This window comes from Pinus tabuliformis, chromosome 4_1 (genome assembly GCF_031772625.1).
Source record: "Pinus tabuliformis cultivar Carrire ecotype Pingquan chromosome 4_1, CPIR1, whole genome shotgun sequence".
NCBI classification, from domain to species: Eukaryota; Viridiplantae; Streptophyta; class Pinopsida; order Pinales; family Pinaceae; genus Pinus; species Pinus tabuliformis.
In genome coordinates this window covers 740,518,538-740,534,864 of record NC_142303.1, presented here as the reverse complement: position 1 = coordinate 740,534,864, position 16,327 = coordinate 740,518,538, and positions in this window count along the sequence as shown.

Here is a 16,327-nt window from a genome sequence, read left to right as displayed (position 1 = left end):
CACATCGAGATTCAACAACGTCTTTCTCCCTTCACAGTTAGACGGTGGCTCTTCTAAATGTGTGCATTTTCATGAATATTTAAACGAGCGAGGGCAAGTGCAAGGTCTCACACGGAGAAGAAAGACACGAAGAGTCTCTGCAGGGAAGAAAGACATGAAGAGTCTCTGCTAAGAGTCTCATCACCAACAGAAGAGTCTCATCGCCAGCAGGTAGTCTTTGCGAAGAGTCTCATTGCCAGCAGGCCAGGCCTGGCCTTTCATGGCCCATTACCATGGGAAAAAAATAATTTTTTTATGAAAAAACAGATTAAACGAACAGCAGAAAACACTCCAATCATCTAACACACATAATTAAACTGCAACAACGATCTCCTTTTGTTGTTGCTTTCCTTAAAATGACAAATTCAAATTCATATGAAGTTTTCGTTCATTCGAATTTTGTTTTCAACCTGAATAGATCTCCTCTCCTCTACTATGAATGTCTTAGTTTAGAATTATATAAGCTTGACTTAAATGCAAACATGTATAATAATATACAAAGACTTTCGTAGTTAAGAGCCTGATAATGAAAATTTATTGAACACTATGTGCTGTATATTGTCGAGGTGTTAGAAGTGCCTAAATAGTGAATCTAAGAGTGTGGTGTTTGAAATGGATGTGTGATTATTCTGGTTGGTGTTAGTGTTAGATGGCCTTTAAGTGGATTGCAGATTTTCTGAATATTTGGAAATTCTATGGATATGGGCGTGGTCAATTTTTTCACTGGGCTTATGTTCTTTAGATTCTCAAATATTTGGGGAATCTGCAATCACTTAAGCTTTATTATTAATACTATCAGTGTAATTACATTAAAAATATTAATGGGATTGATATATGCTAAAGCTTTAAAAAAAAAAAAACTAAAACCAAAACTATTACAACAAAAAATTATTGCAATAAGAAAAATGTTTTACCAATGTACATATTTACATTAACCATGCATAAAAAGGTTGTGTTATTTTAACTTGCTAAAACAAAAATTACACATATTATTGTAAAATTGTCTATTTTGTTAAATAAAATTTGCTTCTATATTAATTTCCCCATCTAATTAGAATATTAACTTATTAGAATTGGAATAATCTCAATTCTCTCATAAATTGGTGGGCATGTGTCACGAATCTAATTTAATTTAAGAAAAAAAAAGAGTTACATGTCTTATTGTAAAACGGACCATTTTGCTAAATAAAGTTTGCTTATATATTAATTTCTTCATGTAATTAGAATTAGAATTTATAAAAATTGGAATAATCTCAAATCCCTAGGAAATTGGTGGGCAAAGAGTCATGTGACAAATCTAATTTTTTAAATTTATTAGAAGTCAATGCAACCTAACAAACTCAGTAACACACTACAACCGTTGATAAACATTAAGACTAAGCATTTGTTGAGCATATTCTCCTTAATCAATTTAGGTGGTCAATTAAAAAAATAAAATAAAAAAGTCAAGAGATCCTCATCCACCTTAACTTGAAATAAGAACCCTTCAACAACTCTTATTATTATTATTATTATTATTGATCAGCATAGATTCATCTTAACCATGGATCTAACATGAGCCTAGAAGGATAAAATTTGTTGAGGTGCAAACTTATTTTAGACTGCAAAAAGAATGTGTATTTTTTTATTGTTTAAATTGTTTTTTTAAATATTATAGAGATCTCCAATAACATGTGCATCGAAGTCATATTAAAATATTTTATTCATAGCCCATATTAGATTCAAGGTTAAGATGGATCTATGTTAGTTGAGCCCAGGGACTTATTCTATAGCCTTGTGTGAAAGCTATTTGTAAGTATGTCCTTCCTTTTAAGCTATTTGTAGGTATGTCCTTCCCCTTAAAAAAAAAAATGTGAGTAAGATGTTTAACTCTTATGTTGTTCAAACATATTTAAAGAATGATATCAACTTCATATATATATATATATATATATATGTATATATATATATAATTGTTAAAATAAAATATTTTAATTTTATTCTACACCACATTAAAATATTTTCTTTTATCATTTTTTTTTCTTTATCAATTTTTTATATAGATATATATGAATTTTATGTGATAAGTTAAAATATTTTTGAAAAGTATAAGGTTTAGAATATTACTTACATAATTTTGTTTTTTACTCTAATTACTTTACATGGAATTATGTTATGTCATAGGAACAACTAATTAAATATGCATTATTATTATTATTGATTAATAATAAACATAATCATAAGAAATTAAGAATGGATTGAGGGAATAATTATGCAAAGTGAAATTAAAAAAGTGCTACATAATAATTAATATTTTCTAGCCTAATTTAGATAAAGCTAAATTAAAGTAAAATACTAAATTTAAGATAGTGTTAAGGTTTATAATACAGTCAATTTAGGTTTTATTTATTGACAAATTGAAGTACTTTTTTCATTGTAATTTTTCATAGTGGCCGCGGAGACGAGTGTCAATAATGTGTTTGTTGAGAAGGTTGTCTAGAAGATTTTACTTTTCTTGTGTAAAGGATAGATAAGTATATTTTAAAGAGTAGTTTTTTTTGTGAGATATATGTGAAAGATAGATTAAATATATTGCTTAAAACAATATAACTAGTACAACCACATTAAAAATATTAATATGGTTGATATAGGCAAAAGCTTTATAAATATAATAAAAACAACTATTGCAACAGGAATAATTCCTTACCAATGTACACATTTACTTGATTAATCATGTATAAAAAGGTTATGGGTCAACTTTCACTTGAGAAAAAAAGGAATTACAGATTTTATTGTAAAATGGACTATTTTTCTAAATAAAATTTTCTTATATATTAATATCCTCACCTAATTAGAATATGAACTTAGTAGAATTGGAATAATCTCAAATCCCTAGGAAATTGGTGGGCGGGGAGCCATGTCGCACAAATATAATTTAATTTGAGAGAACAAAACGAATTACACATATTATTGTAAAATGAACCATTTTGCTAAATAAAATTTTCTTATATATTACTTTCCCCATCTAATTAGCATATGGACTTACTAGAGTTGGAATAATCTCAAATCCCCATGAAATTGTGGGCTGGGAACCACATGGCATAAATCTAATTTTTTAAATTTATTAAAAATCAATGCAACCTAACAAACTTTGTAAGACACTATAGCCTTTGATAAGCATGAAGACTAAGCATATGCTAAACATATTCCCTTGAGAATCTATCTAGGTTGTCATTCAAAAAATAAATAAAAAAGGTCAAGAGATCCTCATCCATGTTATGTTGAAATAAAAAGTCTCAGGGAAATATTAAAATTGGTGTTGCTTTAGTTATTTACTTAGTTATTTGTTGTTTGAATTGATAACCATTTCAATTTCTTATCAATAATTCTTTACTAATTTATTTTATTTGTTAAAATTTATTTAATTTTCATTCGGTTAAATGAAAATGTGTAATAAACAATAAATACCTAGATAATATAAATAAGTGGTTTTTATTTTTTAAATAATTATATAATAACTAAATGAATCCATATTAATTTTCTAAAGTGTGTAACTATTTTAAAAATATATTAAATAAAAAATTATGGTTGGAATCATTTTTTGGGTAATAATTAATGATTTTACTTCATTGTATTTGTTTATGAATAAAGTTATTTAATTTGACTAATAAAATTATAAACTTATTAAGTAGCAATATTTATTAATTTTGAACTTGTTAATTAATAATAATTATTAAGAAAACAATTTAAATATTATAAGATAATTTAAATATTTTTTAATTAAAGGTTAATAAGATTTCAAAAAAAAATGTAAATAGATATCTGATACAGAAAAATTAGTTGCCTATTAAGAGGCAAAGGCTGGCAAAAGTTGACATAAATTTTGGTAGGAAGTAACCATTAAAAAGTCTACACATTTACATTTTTACTTTCACTTTGTAAGTATGCATATTTAGATTTTTACTCTTACTTATTAAAATGTTAAAGAAACCATAAATAATGGTGGGTAGTAACAAATGTATGTAAACTTATTTATTTACATCATGTTCCTATTCAATTTTCATGCAAATACTTCCTTAAATTATGGTGGGTGGTAAATTATTGTAAATAGGTTATTTTCATGAGCTATTTTGGAGTATCTTAACTTTTGGATTTTCTTGAGCTATTTTGGAGGATTTTAACTTTTGGATTTCCTTTAGCTATTTTCCTGAGCATTGTGCCACACAAGAAGTTGCAATAACAATAATTATAGAATTATAGGTGAACCAATCATATTGAAGATAAAGAATTTTAAATATTAATAAAAATAATAAAATTTAACCAGTTAAACTATAGAGAAGGTGTAATTTTTTTTGGTCAAAAAGAAAGTAATACATGGTCAAATGAAAAAAAAAAAATCATAATACCACACCTATGTAGGTTATAATAAGATATATAGTTCAAATTAAATTTGGGTTAGCATTGAATATTTCTATTAAATTACAATCAAAATATCAATATATTAAAATAGTATTAAATTAAAATATTAAGTTATTAATGATGATGACTCACATCCACTGAAACTAATGAGGTATATCGAACCTCAAGAAAGAGGTTAATTGATACCTTTTAATATTATATTTCTATGATTAGAGATAAGGGAATAAATATTTCCTATATCATTATAATTTTGGAACAATTGAATAAAATTGGTAGTGTGGCAAATGTTTTGGAAATGACCATGGTAGTTAATAAGAGCGAGGAAACCGAGGAGGAAATAATAGGACATATAGTTCAAATTAAATAAGGGTTAGCATTGAATATTTATTTTAAATTATAATCAAAATAGCAATATATTAAAATAGTATTAAATTAAAATATTAATTTATTAATGATGATTACTCACATCCAGTGAACCTAATGAGGTATATTGAACCTAAAGAAAGAGATTAGTTCATACTTTTTAATATTTTATTTCTATGATTAGAGATAAGGGAATAAAGAGTTCTTCTATCGTTTTAATTTTGGAACAATTCAATAAGGTTGGTAGTGTGGCCAATGTTTTGGAAATGAACATGGATGTGAATAAAAGTAGGGAAATCCAAAAGAAAATAATTTTCATCCTCAAGCCTATCACATACTTGACATATTATTTCATCCCTAGGTGTTTTACGAATAGACCAATTCTTGGTTTCACTTTGCAACTCGTTGGAATTAGTGCTTATCTTTGCAATGTTCATTTTGCTCTTCGCACTACTAAATATGGAGAGACAAGTATGGTAAGATAAAATTGAGTTGATCACCTCCTTATATTATCTTAGCTTCCTTTTCCCCTATGTCTCATTATCATGCCACAATTTGTCCTTAAATTTGGAAGTAATAGTATTTTTTATATTATCTTCATTCTCCAAGATGATGTCCTCCTTTAACACTGACTAGTCGAGAAAAGGATATGCATCCTTGTACCAACTAGACATGAGCCAGAGGTGGTCGTTTTGAGTAGAGTTAGAACAAATTTTTGTGAACCTCTGAGTTGTTATGCTTTGAAAATTCCTCTTATACATCATATAAAGAAACATAGTCATACTTTTAATGGTAGATAGGCTAGCTTCAGTTGAAAGGATAGGATAAGGAGCATTACCTTTAATCTTGAGTTTGTAGGTTATAAATTGGTTTTGGAACAACTTGATGTTCCTCCATGATTCTATATATAGACTACAACCCCAAACCTCGCATCTATATAAAATAATAGGGGTGACCAGAGTCTCAAAGTGGAACATTTGTTTTACTCCAAACCCAAATATCAGACATATTGCAATTGCTTTCAAGCTCATAATAAGATTTCCAATCACCAATAATCCTTTTCTCAATTCTATAATTCTAATTCTAAATATTTGTATGAAGAAACCTTCTCCAAGTAATTTTTATCATAGATGAATTGTCATGGTTGATCATTTGGGGTTTAATTATCATGACTTTAGTCTTATCGACATTAGCAATTATACCCATCTTTGAGAAGAAATCATAGATAATTTTAATTTGATTGACATGATCCGGATTGGAAGATTATATCGTTTGTCATCCTGTCAATTCATTTGGAATGGAAAAAGTGGAGGAATGAACTCACGTGGCCATTTTTACTCGTGGGACCTAGTTCCCAAAATGGGGTATGAAACCTTCCAAGAGTATTTTGAGGCATCAAATGATGGTTTTTAGGGGTAAATTTTTTCCCTTTAATGTGACATCATTACATGTTGTTCTAAACTCATAGATATTTCTAGAATTGCAAGAAGCACATCGATAAGATCCTGTGTAAAAAAGTTATGCCACATAAAAGTTGACCTTCTTATTTTCACACCTACAATTAGGGAGGATGTCGTGTCAACCCCCATTATTCATTGAAAAGGGGCTAACCATATGTTTATGATGTAAAGGAGTCTATATGAGTTTATATTATAACTTTATTTAAGAGTTTTTGTAGTCAAATTTAAACACTAGTAGACTATCATGTTGTGTTATAACCGGGCCACTAGGAAGAAGAGGCATTCCTTTTTTTCAAGAGATTTTTGTTCCATAGAAAAGAAAAGGTAGCCCAAAAAGATAGGAGGTAGAGCAAAAAGAGAGGATTCATGCACTATAGCATCCCATAGGTAACAAGCATTACTTCTTTGTACCTAGAACAATATTTTCTAGACAGAGAAAAAAAGTAAAGGGACCTCACCTTCTAGTTGGGTTTTCTCTCAAAAGGGTTTCACAGAGCATATTTTGTGTCTTATGTCTGTGTCTGAGCTTGTTTTTTAGTTCTATACTTTTCTACATAATTTCCATTCCCATGCATGCACTAGTTACAGTAAAATCTAAAAATTTATAGATTAAATAAAATTATAATTATGTAGAATCTCATATTTTTAATATAATATTATTAGATTTATTGTGATGAACTATCCCTTGGATATTATATGTCCAGTGGAATATCTGCGGAATTTTACAGATCATTTGGTATGAGAGCAGATTTCTTTGGGCATTTGTGGATATTTGCAAGGGGTCTCGGTTGGCAGGGACGAAAATTGTAAAACTCTAATCATGGTTGATGAACTTGTAAACAAAACTTTGGATCCTATAAAGGTGATGTTTTCATGGATCGAACAACAAGTCAAGGATATAAACCACAATGTAAACATCCTCATGGTGACCCTAACTAATAATATGAGGATATTTGGATAAGATGGGGGTTAGAATGTACGCGAGAAATTAGAAGGGGGATTGGGAGATCTGGAAGACACGAAGAAGTAGCCAAAGAAAGAACCTAGAAAAGATCAATTCAATTCGACTATTGTAAATCATTGTTTGTTTGAAATGGAAAAGAAATTTGATATCAGGCAATATCATAACAAGATTGATGCTATGAGGCTGAACCATTGGTTGCAGCAACTGGAATTTTATTTTAGCATTCATCAAATTCAGGAAGGACAAAAGATCTCATTCATGTGAATTAACTTAGAGGGCCATGCACTACCTTGGGTGGGAAGCCACACTGAAAGCCCGAGGATGGAGGGAGAACCTCTAGCGACTAAGTGGGAGGATTTCAAAACCCTCATTAAGTCAGTTTTGTCCCATAAGGTACGTGGATGATTAGTGGATTTGGTGGAATTACTTCACACAAAACTCAGGCCAAAGTGTGTAGGAGTACACCATAGAATTCAAGAAGACGACTATAATGTTGGGTATCTCTCTAGATAACCTATATGTACTCCTCAAATATTTGGGGGGTATGCACTGTAATTTGCATGAGAAAGTGATGTTATTGAAGCCCAAATTGGTGGACGAGGCTTGTGTATAGGCATAATACCCTAACAACATAGGTATGAAGAGGTCGCAATCAAGTGGATCGAAGTAGAAGAAGTTGTTAGCACTTAGTAATTTCCTTTAGGCTGAGAAAGGATTACATATGTAACCTCATACCACTTTTAGGCTAGGATCCAACCCTACTAGTCTTGGACAGGGATCTCTAACTACGGTTTTCCTCAATCAACCTGATAACAGAGTGATTTATGATATTAGGATGGTTATGAGGATCGTAAGAATAGATTGTATTTACTATTTGAAGGTAGGTAAGAGAATAAATGCCTACTCAAAATAGAACTAACTTTAGTTAATGGTTCAAAATATACAGGAATATTGAAGGTGAATTTAGGCACGGGAAGGATAGGAAATTTTTCTAATAATATAACTTTATTTCATTGTAGGGAGGATGAGTGCAGAGAATGAGGATGACAATCAGAGCATCAAGTCATAGATGAATTCAAATTGACATTAAGAGGAATAGACACATAACATGTTTAGCTTATATAAAATAGAGCACAAAAATGAATTATCCAATATTTACTCTTAAGTGAAAAAATGAAGACATATGTTTAAACCACGGAACCATAAGATAAAAATGATAGCACAAAGGAAAATGTACCAACAAAGGTCTGACATAAGAATCCCTATCAAACTCCTTTTTGCTTCTTCTATTCACTTGAGAAATTGATACACAATACCAAAAAGTAGCCTTCCTTATGAAATTTACTAAAATATGTACAATACATAAATCCTATTCTCATGATTTCTAAGTGCATCAAATATTAATTACACTACAAAATTAGATTTTCAAACTATGACTAATATCCTACAAACTAGGATCTAATCATTCACTAAGATCTCGATACAATCCTCTTTCAAAATAAGTGGGAAGCATATTAATCTTCACATCTGTGAGCTAGAAGCTATGTTGACACTCAAAACAAGCTAGAGATACTAAGATGGGAAATATCAAACTCATTTATGATTTGTGCAGTAGGTCTGTCTAGAAATGAAGTGTTAGGATCTTAAATTTCTAGAAATGTAGAAACACAACGCAAAATTGCAATGCTTGATGGTTTTGATGCCTCGGGTCATATCTTGAGTTTATTGATAACCAAACACATGTAAAACAAATTTCATAAGGATACTTCCCCTTTTTAAGTCTTCCCTTACTATAAAAAGCTCAAACTTTAGGAAACTCTTCTGTAGAAAAAAGAGTAGTATGAGTTTCAGAAGCACAACACCGTATGTTTTTATAATTTTAGTGACCAATGATATTTTAAGACAAGTTGCCCACATTGATGATGATGCAAAAACTGCAATGATCATATCACATACCTCCTTCGAGCCTTTCTTCATAGAAAAATACAAGACAATCATCTCCACACCCAAAAGCACAACAAAGAAGGAGAGTGACTGATATTTTTTTTAATATATCCTAAATGGTAAGCCATATTTTTATGCTTCCTTGAAGGAAATTTAATATCATCATAAACCTTCTCCACAAAAAAATTGAGCGAAATCGGACTCACGGATATTGGGAAAATCCAAAAATGGTTGTATAATATAGTGCCTTGTTTCTTGAAAATTGTGAAGCTTTTTGACCTGAAATTAAGTGGGATTATTGTTCTCACCACCATGAGTCACTATAAATATTTCATTATAAATGGGTACAGGTTTAAGATATATGGTGAAAATACGGTGATTATGTGAAAGTGCAACGCTCTAAGCTTATATTATCTTTGGCCATCATCTAACATGTTGACAGTATTGGGTTGATGTGGAATGACCGATTCAACATTTTTAACATGTGAGACTTCTCCTAGGAAAAACAAAAACCTTGAAACTCTAAACCTTTTTCTTGCAGTAGAAGTGGAGTCCCTCCCTTGCTTCCTTTGCACAGCGAACAAGAATACCACACACCGAACTTCTGATGGAAGAAGTGGAGAGCTGGGATATCATGGATGAAGGTAACCATGCAAATAACCTCCCAATGTGACTACTAGTAGAGTTGATGGTGATAATCATGATTTAAACTTGGAAGACCAAAGTGTAGCACTTGGCAAAATCACAAATGTTGTCCTCTTGACCATTGTCTTGTTGATGATGTCATGACCAATCATGATTTGAGATGTAAAATGACTTAATACACCTAAATTTTGTGCCCATGATGAAAAAGCATGGAAGAACAATCTTTCTCAATTCGTTGATGTAACTTGACGCCTACACCTACTTAACTTAACTCCTTATGATATAAAAAGCATATTTTGTAACTTTTGACACACTTTTACATATTTAAAAATGAATAATAAAATATTTATTCCACCCTATGACCTAAAACTTTATCTTTCATAAGATCATAGCCACACTTTTATCCTTTGGACAAAATTTGAAACACAAAATTTATTTCTAACTACTATGACTACAAGATACTGACAGGAAAAACAAGATGTTTCTGAGGGGAAGAACAAGCAAAAAGGGGGAAAAGATAAAAATACAACAACCACAACATAGAAATACAAAGATCCTAACAACCACTAGAACCACTCCAAGATTGGTGGCCTTACAGAGGAGTAATGGAGGTTTCATCTAGAGCTAAACCTAAAGAACAAGAACAAATATAACAAGAAGAAGAATCTCTTGGCTGCAAATTCGAGCAACCAAGTTGAAAGCAGCTCAAACATGTATGAGAAGATCATCTATACATTAGTGAAGAAGGAGATGAATCTTAGTAGCATTCAATAATAGGAAGAGAAAGAAATGACCAAACTCTTCCATATAATGGTACAGGTCAAGAAGACAAATATTGATGCTCTATTTGACTCAGGATTGCGAGCACATCTCGTTGCGGAAAAGCTGGTCAAGAATTTCCAGTTGGAAATTCATGATCTTCCAAACCCATATTCGTTGGGATGGGTAAATAAGGATGCAGAGCTGGAGGTAACTAAACAATGGAAAATTATATTTCCTATCAGTGCTGATTTTATTGATGAAGTAGATGTGGTTCCCCTTGATGTATGTGGGGATGTATTTTGGAGTCCATGCATATACATGTAAGATGAAATATTCATGAGGAGATCTAACTAATACTGACTTGTCAAGGATGGAAAATTTTTCATCATCAACACACACAAAGGCAAGTCAAAAATTTCACTAGTAAGTGCAAACAAGCAAATAAATTGATTAGTTTCAACAATAAGTATGTTTTATTATTTTTAAGAGAAATTTTGTCTGATGAGGAGTCAATAAGAGGTAGGGAATCCTTGGAGGGTTTTACTAAGAAAAATAAACAACAATTGGAGGAGTTTCTACAGGCATACATGGATGTGTTATGAGAGCCCAAAGGGTTTCCACCAAAGAGAGAAGTGCAACATGAGATCTAGCTATTGTCAGACTTCCCATTGCCAAATATGGGGTTGTATAGGTAGTTCGTTATAGAAGCAAGTGAAGTTAAGAAATAGTTGCAATAACTACTAGTATAGGGTATCATTTGATGTAGTACATATCCATTTGGGTCACCCATCATCATTGTGCCACAAAAGGATGGGACTTGGAGGATGTTTATAGATTACAGGGCGTTGAACAAAATCAGACTCAAGAACAAATACCCTCTGCCTAGGATACATGATTTTTTAGATCAGTTGCAACAAGGAAAGTACTTCAGCAATCTGTAATTGAAGTTTGGATATCACCAGGTCCGATTCAAATAAGAAGATACATGGAAGACCGCCTTTTAAACCATGAGAGGTTTGTATGAGTGGCTAGTTATGCCATTTGGCCTATGTAATTAACCATCTACATTTATGTGCTTATTAAATGATGTATTGTGCCTTTTGCAGATTGATTTGTTATTGTGTATTTGGATGATATACTGGTATATAGTACTACCTACGAGGAGCATATGTCACATATGACACAAGTACTAGAAACATTGATGAAGCACCAACTATTAGAAAATCTAAAGACATGCGAGTTTCCACAACAATCTTTGGTGTATTTGGGGTATGTTATCAGTGGAGGATAGCCGATGATAGATCCTCCCAGGATGGAGGCCATCATGAAATGTATGGTGCCTACCAGTGTTTATGAGTTCAGAAGTTTCATTGCAGTAGAAAAAAGTACCTAAAGAAATTCATAGCCTCATTTTTAGTGGTAAAAACACTGCTCCATGCCATAAAAACAAGTTAAAAGATTTTCTAGTGGGGGAAAGGTCAGGAGAAGGATTTCGATGAGCTAAAGAAGAAGCTCAATTAAGCACCAGTTATGAAATTACCAAAATTATAGCGTCCCTTTGAAGTGGAGACAAATGTGAGTGGATATGCAATGGAAGTTATCTTGATGCAAGGGGGGAAGTCCTATATGCCATCATTCTAAAGCATTTCATGGGGAAGTTCTTGACTACCATACCTATGACAAGGAACTCTATGTTGTGGTGAATTATGTGAAGAAGTGGAAGCACTATCTGATGGGAAAAGAGACAGTAATCCAAACAGGTCACCTGTAACATCCTTGGTGAAAATTCCATGTAATAAAAGTAAATAGAGGCAAAATAACAACCACAGATGATGGGACACTTGTTCCAAGGAGAATTTTGGGAAAATCCTAGTGATGGGGATCACTTGTGATTTTTTATGGCTAAGGGAATTGGCAAACGAAATGACAAAGGATTTGGAAAGGAAAAATAGCATTTTGCCACATTAAGTTATGAAAATAATGGAAATTAGGAGAAAAGGGAGATGAAAGGTCAAAGGTTGCATGTGAGGAGGAAAATGAAGGAAAATAATGCAAAATGAACAAAATAGAGATCTCATTCATAAAAAGGCTTCTAAGGATCAATTTGTAACCCTCTGTCAGTTCAGTTTTGTAGCTTTCTCATACTCTTGGAGACTTATAGTTTTCTTGGAGCACTCTTGGTGGGTGTGGCATACTTGGATTCTTGGAGAAAGAAGACAAAGGAGGAGCATGAAAGCACAAGAGGGCATCAAGATCAAAAACTACATCATATTTTCTTGCAGGTACCAAGTTGCATGTATGTTTTCTTCACTATTTTTGGCATGCATGGCATATGCATGTGGATTCTTCGTCTTGATCTCTCATTGGCATGAAGGATTTCCTAGATTAATAGTGGATTGCCTAGCCTTTCTATTTCTTGGATAGCCATGGTGATTGTTGGTTTACTTTCATTGTTTCTTTTTGGTTAGTTCTCATGTTTCCTTAGCTTGGGTTGAGTTGTTAGTTCCTGGAATCCCTGGTTGGGCAAATGCTCTAGAAGCCCTACAACAACTTGGGTTCAGTTACTAGTCCTGGAAGCCTTGGTTGGACAAATGCTCTAGAAGCCCTTGGTGGGTTGAGTTACTAGTCCTAGAAGCCATGTTTGGAAAAATTCTCTCGAAGTTCCATATAATTTTTGGGTTGAGTTACTAGTCATGGAAGTGATCCAAAATGGATTTTGGTACAATGCTAAGTCTAATTGTTCCTCACTGAGGAAAATGAAATTCCAAGGAAGTTCCAGAAACTAGACCCATTTATGAGATCATCCCTTTGTGAATCTACTGCAACCTGAATGGGAAAAAATGGACTTAGGATGCAAAAGTTATCGCTCAAACAAGATGCCCCTTGTTCCTTAGAAAAGGAGGCAAAATCATTTAAAAATTTCCCAAAAGGCTTTATGAAGAAAAAAACACATAAGAGGTCCTCAGAGACATACATGCGATAAGACTGGGCCAATGAGATGGTGCGATCACTGAAATCGACGGATAGGCATCGGCGGTGGCATGGGCCTTGAGGTAGGACCCCGCGCCGAGCAATATCACGATTGTCGAAATGGGTGAATCGCAATCGGAAATGCCACGAGGCAGAGATGAGACCCTAGGCCAAGTGATATCAAGATCGCCGAAATCGGTGGATGACAATTGTCGATGCCACTATGCAAACGTGTGACCCCAGGCGAAGCGATATCGTGATCACCAATATCTATGTCAATGGATCGCGTCAGCATAGGCCATGCCATATGACTTACCCCAGGTCCACGCGATATATGCAATGTGACGAAAATGAACCCGAAATGATTTTGTAAATGCCAATATATAATATTTGAAGTTTGTCTAAAAGCCAGTTTACAGGTTTTTTCAATATTTTAATGTATTTTTAAAATATAAAAGGGGAAACCGTGAAACATGGGCATTGCAACTTGCGATAGCGATTTCAGGTGGACCCGATAGAAATATAAGGCCGAATTCAGGACATTTGAAGTCCGATAAATGGAAAAGTGAGGATTTTTCCTACGTTTTAGTGTATTTCTGTGTGTAAATAGAGAATGGTATTCTTTGGGATTTCAAAGTACTGAAGGTCCCTTCCATTGCAAAACAGGTGGCCACAATACCTTGGGATGTTAGTAATGATTGTTAAACACTGTAGAAGGATGATAAAGGGACAGCAACCAAGAGCTAGAGAGCTAGAGAGCTAAAATGAATAGACAAGCGTCGATAGGCTTAAAAGTCATTCCATGATAGAGACAGGGGGTTGTTGATTCTGAGAGCACGGTTGAGAGGCATAAGCAGGAAGTGCAGCGAGCTAAAGGGGGAGAAAGCCTGAGAGTGTGATTAATAGGTAGCAAAGCTACAGAGAGGTCGCTGGAAGGTTTCCAAGGATTGCTTGGAGGTCAAGCAGATCATAGAGGCCGAGAGAGAGAGCTCAAGGTAGCCATAGCCAAAGAGCTAGAGGCAGCACGAGAGCCTAAGAGACATAGCCAGAGCAAGAAGGCTGAGAGCTTCAGAGCTGGGGACAGAATGGAATTCTAAAGCAATTATTTCTGTATAAACCGTGGAGTTGAGCCAGAGAGCTTGTGAAAAGATTGCTGCCATAATCCCAAAGATCCTAGTTGAGTTGACTGGAGCTTGAGGAGATGTGGCCCAAGAGTTTTGGGTGAACTCCAAATTAAATTGTTGTCTTATGTGCTTGTTTTACTACTGCATTATTTACTGTTATATGTATTTATATATCAGTTTTAGCACATTAAATTACATCACATAATCAGTTAAAAACAAATACTAGCATACACCTATATTTTCAAGAATTTCTTTTTAATTTTGCATTGGTTAATCAATAAGACTTGGGAATATTTAAAGATTTGGAAGTGGGCTAGGTTCTTGTAAGCTATACAAGGATGCCTAAGAGCCCCATTTTTAGACCAGGTGGTATCAAAGCCTAAGTTTGGTTAACCACACCTTTAAGAATTTTATATCAAAATGCTTGATTGACAAAGCAAAGATTGCTTGTCTGAAAGGTGTTTGAGCAACAAGAGGCTGATTGTATGCTTGTTTTGTAGACATCCTATTTTCTAAGTTTGCAGAGGTAAAGGGAAAGCTACCGATAGCTCAGTTCAGGAAGGACAAATAGGAAGAAGGGTTGAAGGCACTCTTCTATCCCAAGGACCTCAAGGTAGTCCTTAAAGCGCAAGAGGTTTGTTCCAAAAGGTTGCCGAAATAAGTTCTTTATTAATCTTGTTTGAAGTTCTTTGTTCATTGGCATAATGCCAACTTTTACAAGTGTATCTTTGAATTCTTCCTTCTTCATCACAAGACCTTTTCACGAAGACATAAAGCAAGACTTGTTCATTATGACGGGCAAGGTGAGATAAATGTATTAGGATGGATGGAAGAGTAGCATACTTAGAGAGCAATTGAACTCCATGAAGGAAGAGAAGTAGTTGCTTGATGGCAGACTGCAGGAAATGGAGAGGCAACTTCATATTGCAAATATGAGCTTGAAAATGATGCATGAGTTTGAGTCACAGCCCTTTGTTGCCAAAGAAGCCTTGGTCAAGTATCAGCTTGAAGAAGAGGTAAACCATTCCAGTTTGTCTTCAAATTCTTCTAAGAATGCTTATATTGGATCTTTTGAAAAACATACTAGACGCATAGGTTCCAAGCTAATGTCCAAGATGGGCTATGAAGGAAAGGGCTTGGGAAAGCATGCACAAGGTATTGTTGAGCCAATAATAATTGAACAAAGGGCTAAGTATTTGGGTCTTGGCTATGGGCAATCTTATGGAGAGAGTTCCAAAGCTGCCATGAAGGCCATTGAAAAAACTCTAAGAAATATTTGCAATGTTGCAAAGTGTGAAGGTTGTATTCAAGAGGAATGCAATGGCTTGAAACATCATTTGCAGGATGCGGGTGTTCAGAAGCACACACTTGAACCAGAGAGTTGTGGAAGCACTAAAAACCTTAAAGAGATTGATGGTGTTCCAAAGGGAGCCACTTCTTCATTTGCTTCACCTCCTCATGAAGGCAATAAAGGTGAAAGAGACTGTTATAAATCTGGTTCTAAACATATTCCTTTTGATTTCTTAAAGCATGGTAAATTTCCACATAAGCATGGGAAAAGAATTGCATGTTCCTTTCGTGGTTTGGATAACCATCATGTTCCTAGATATTGGAAGAGAATGGCCACATACAAGAAAGTTTTGAAGGAAAAGAAGCAA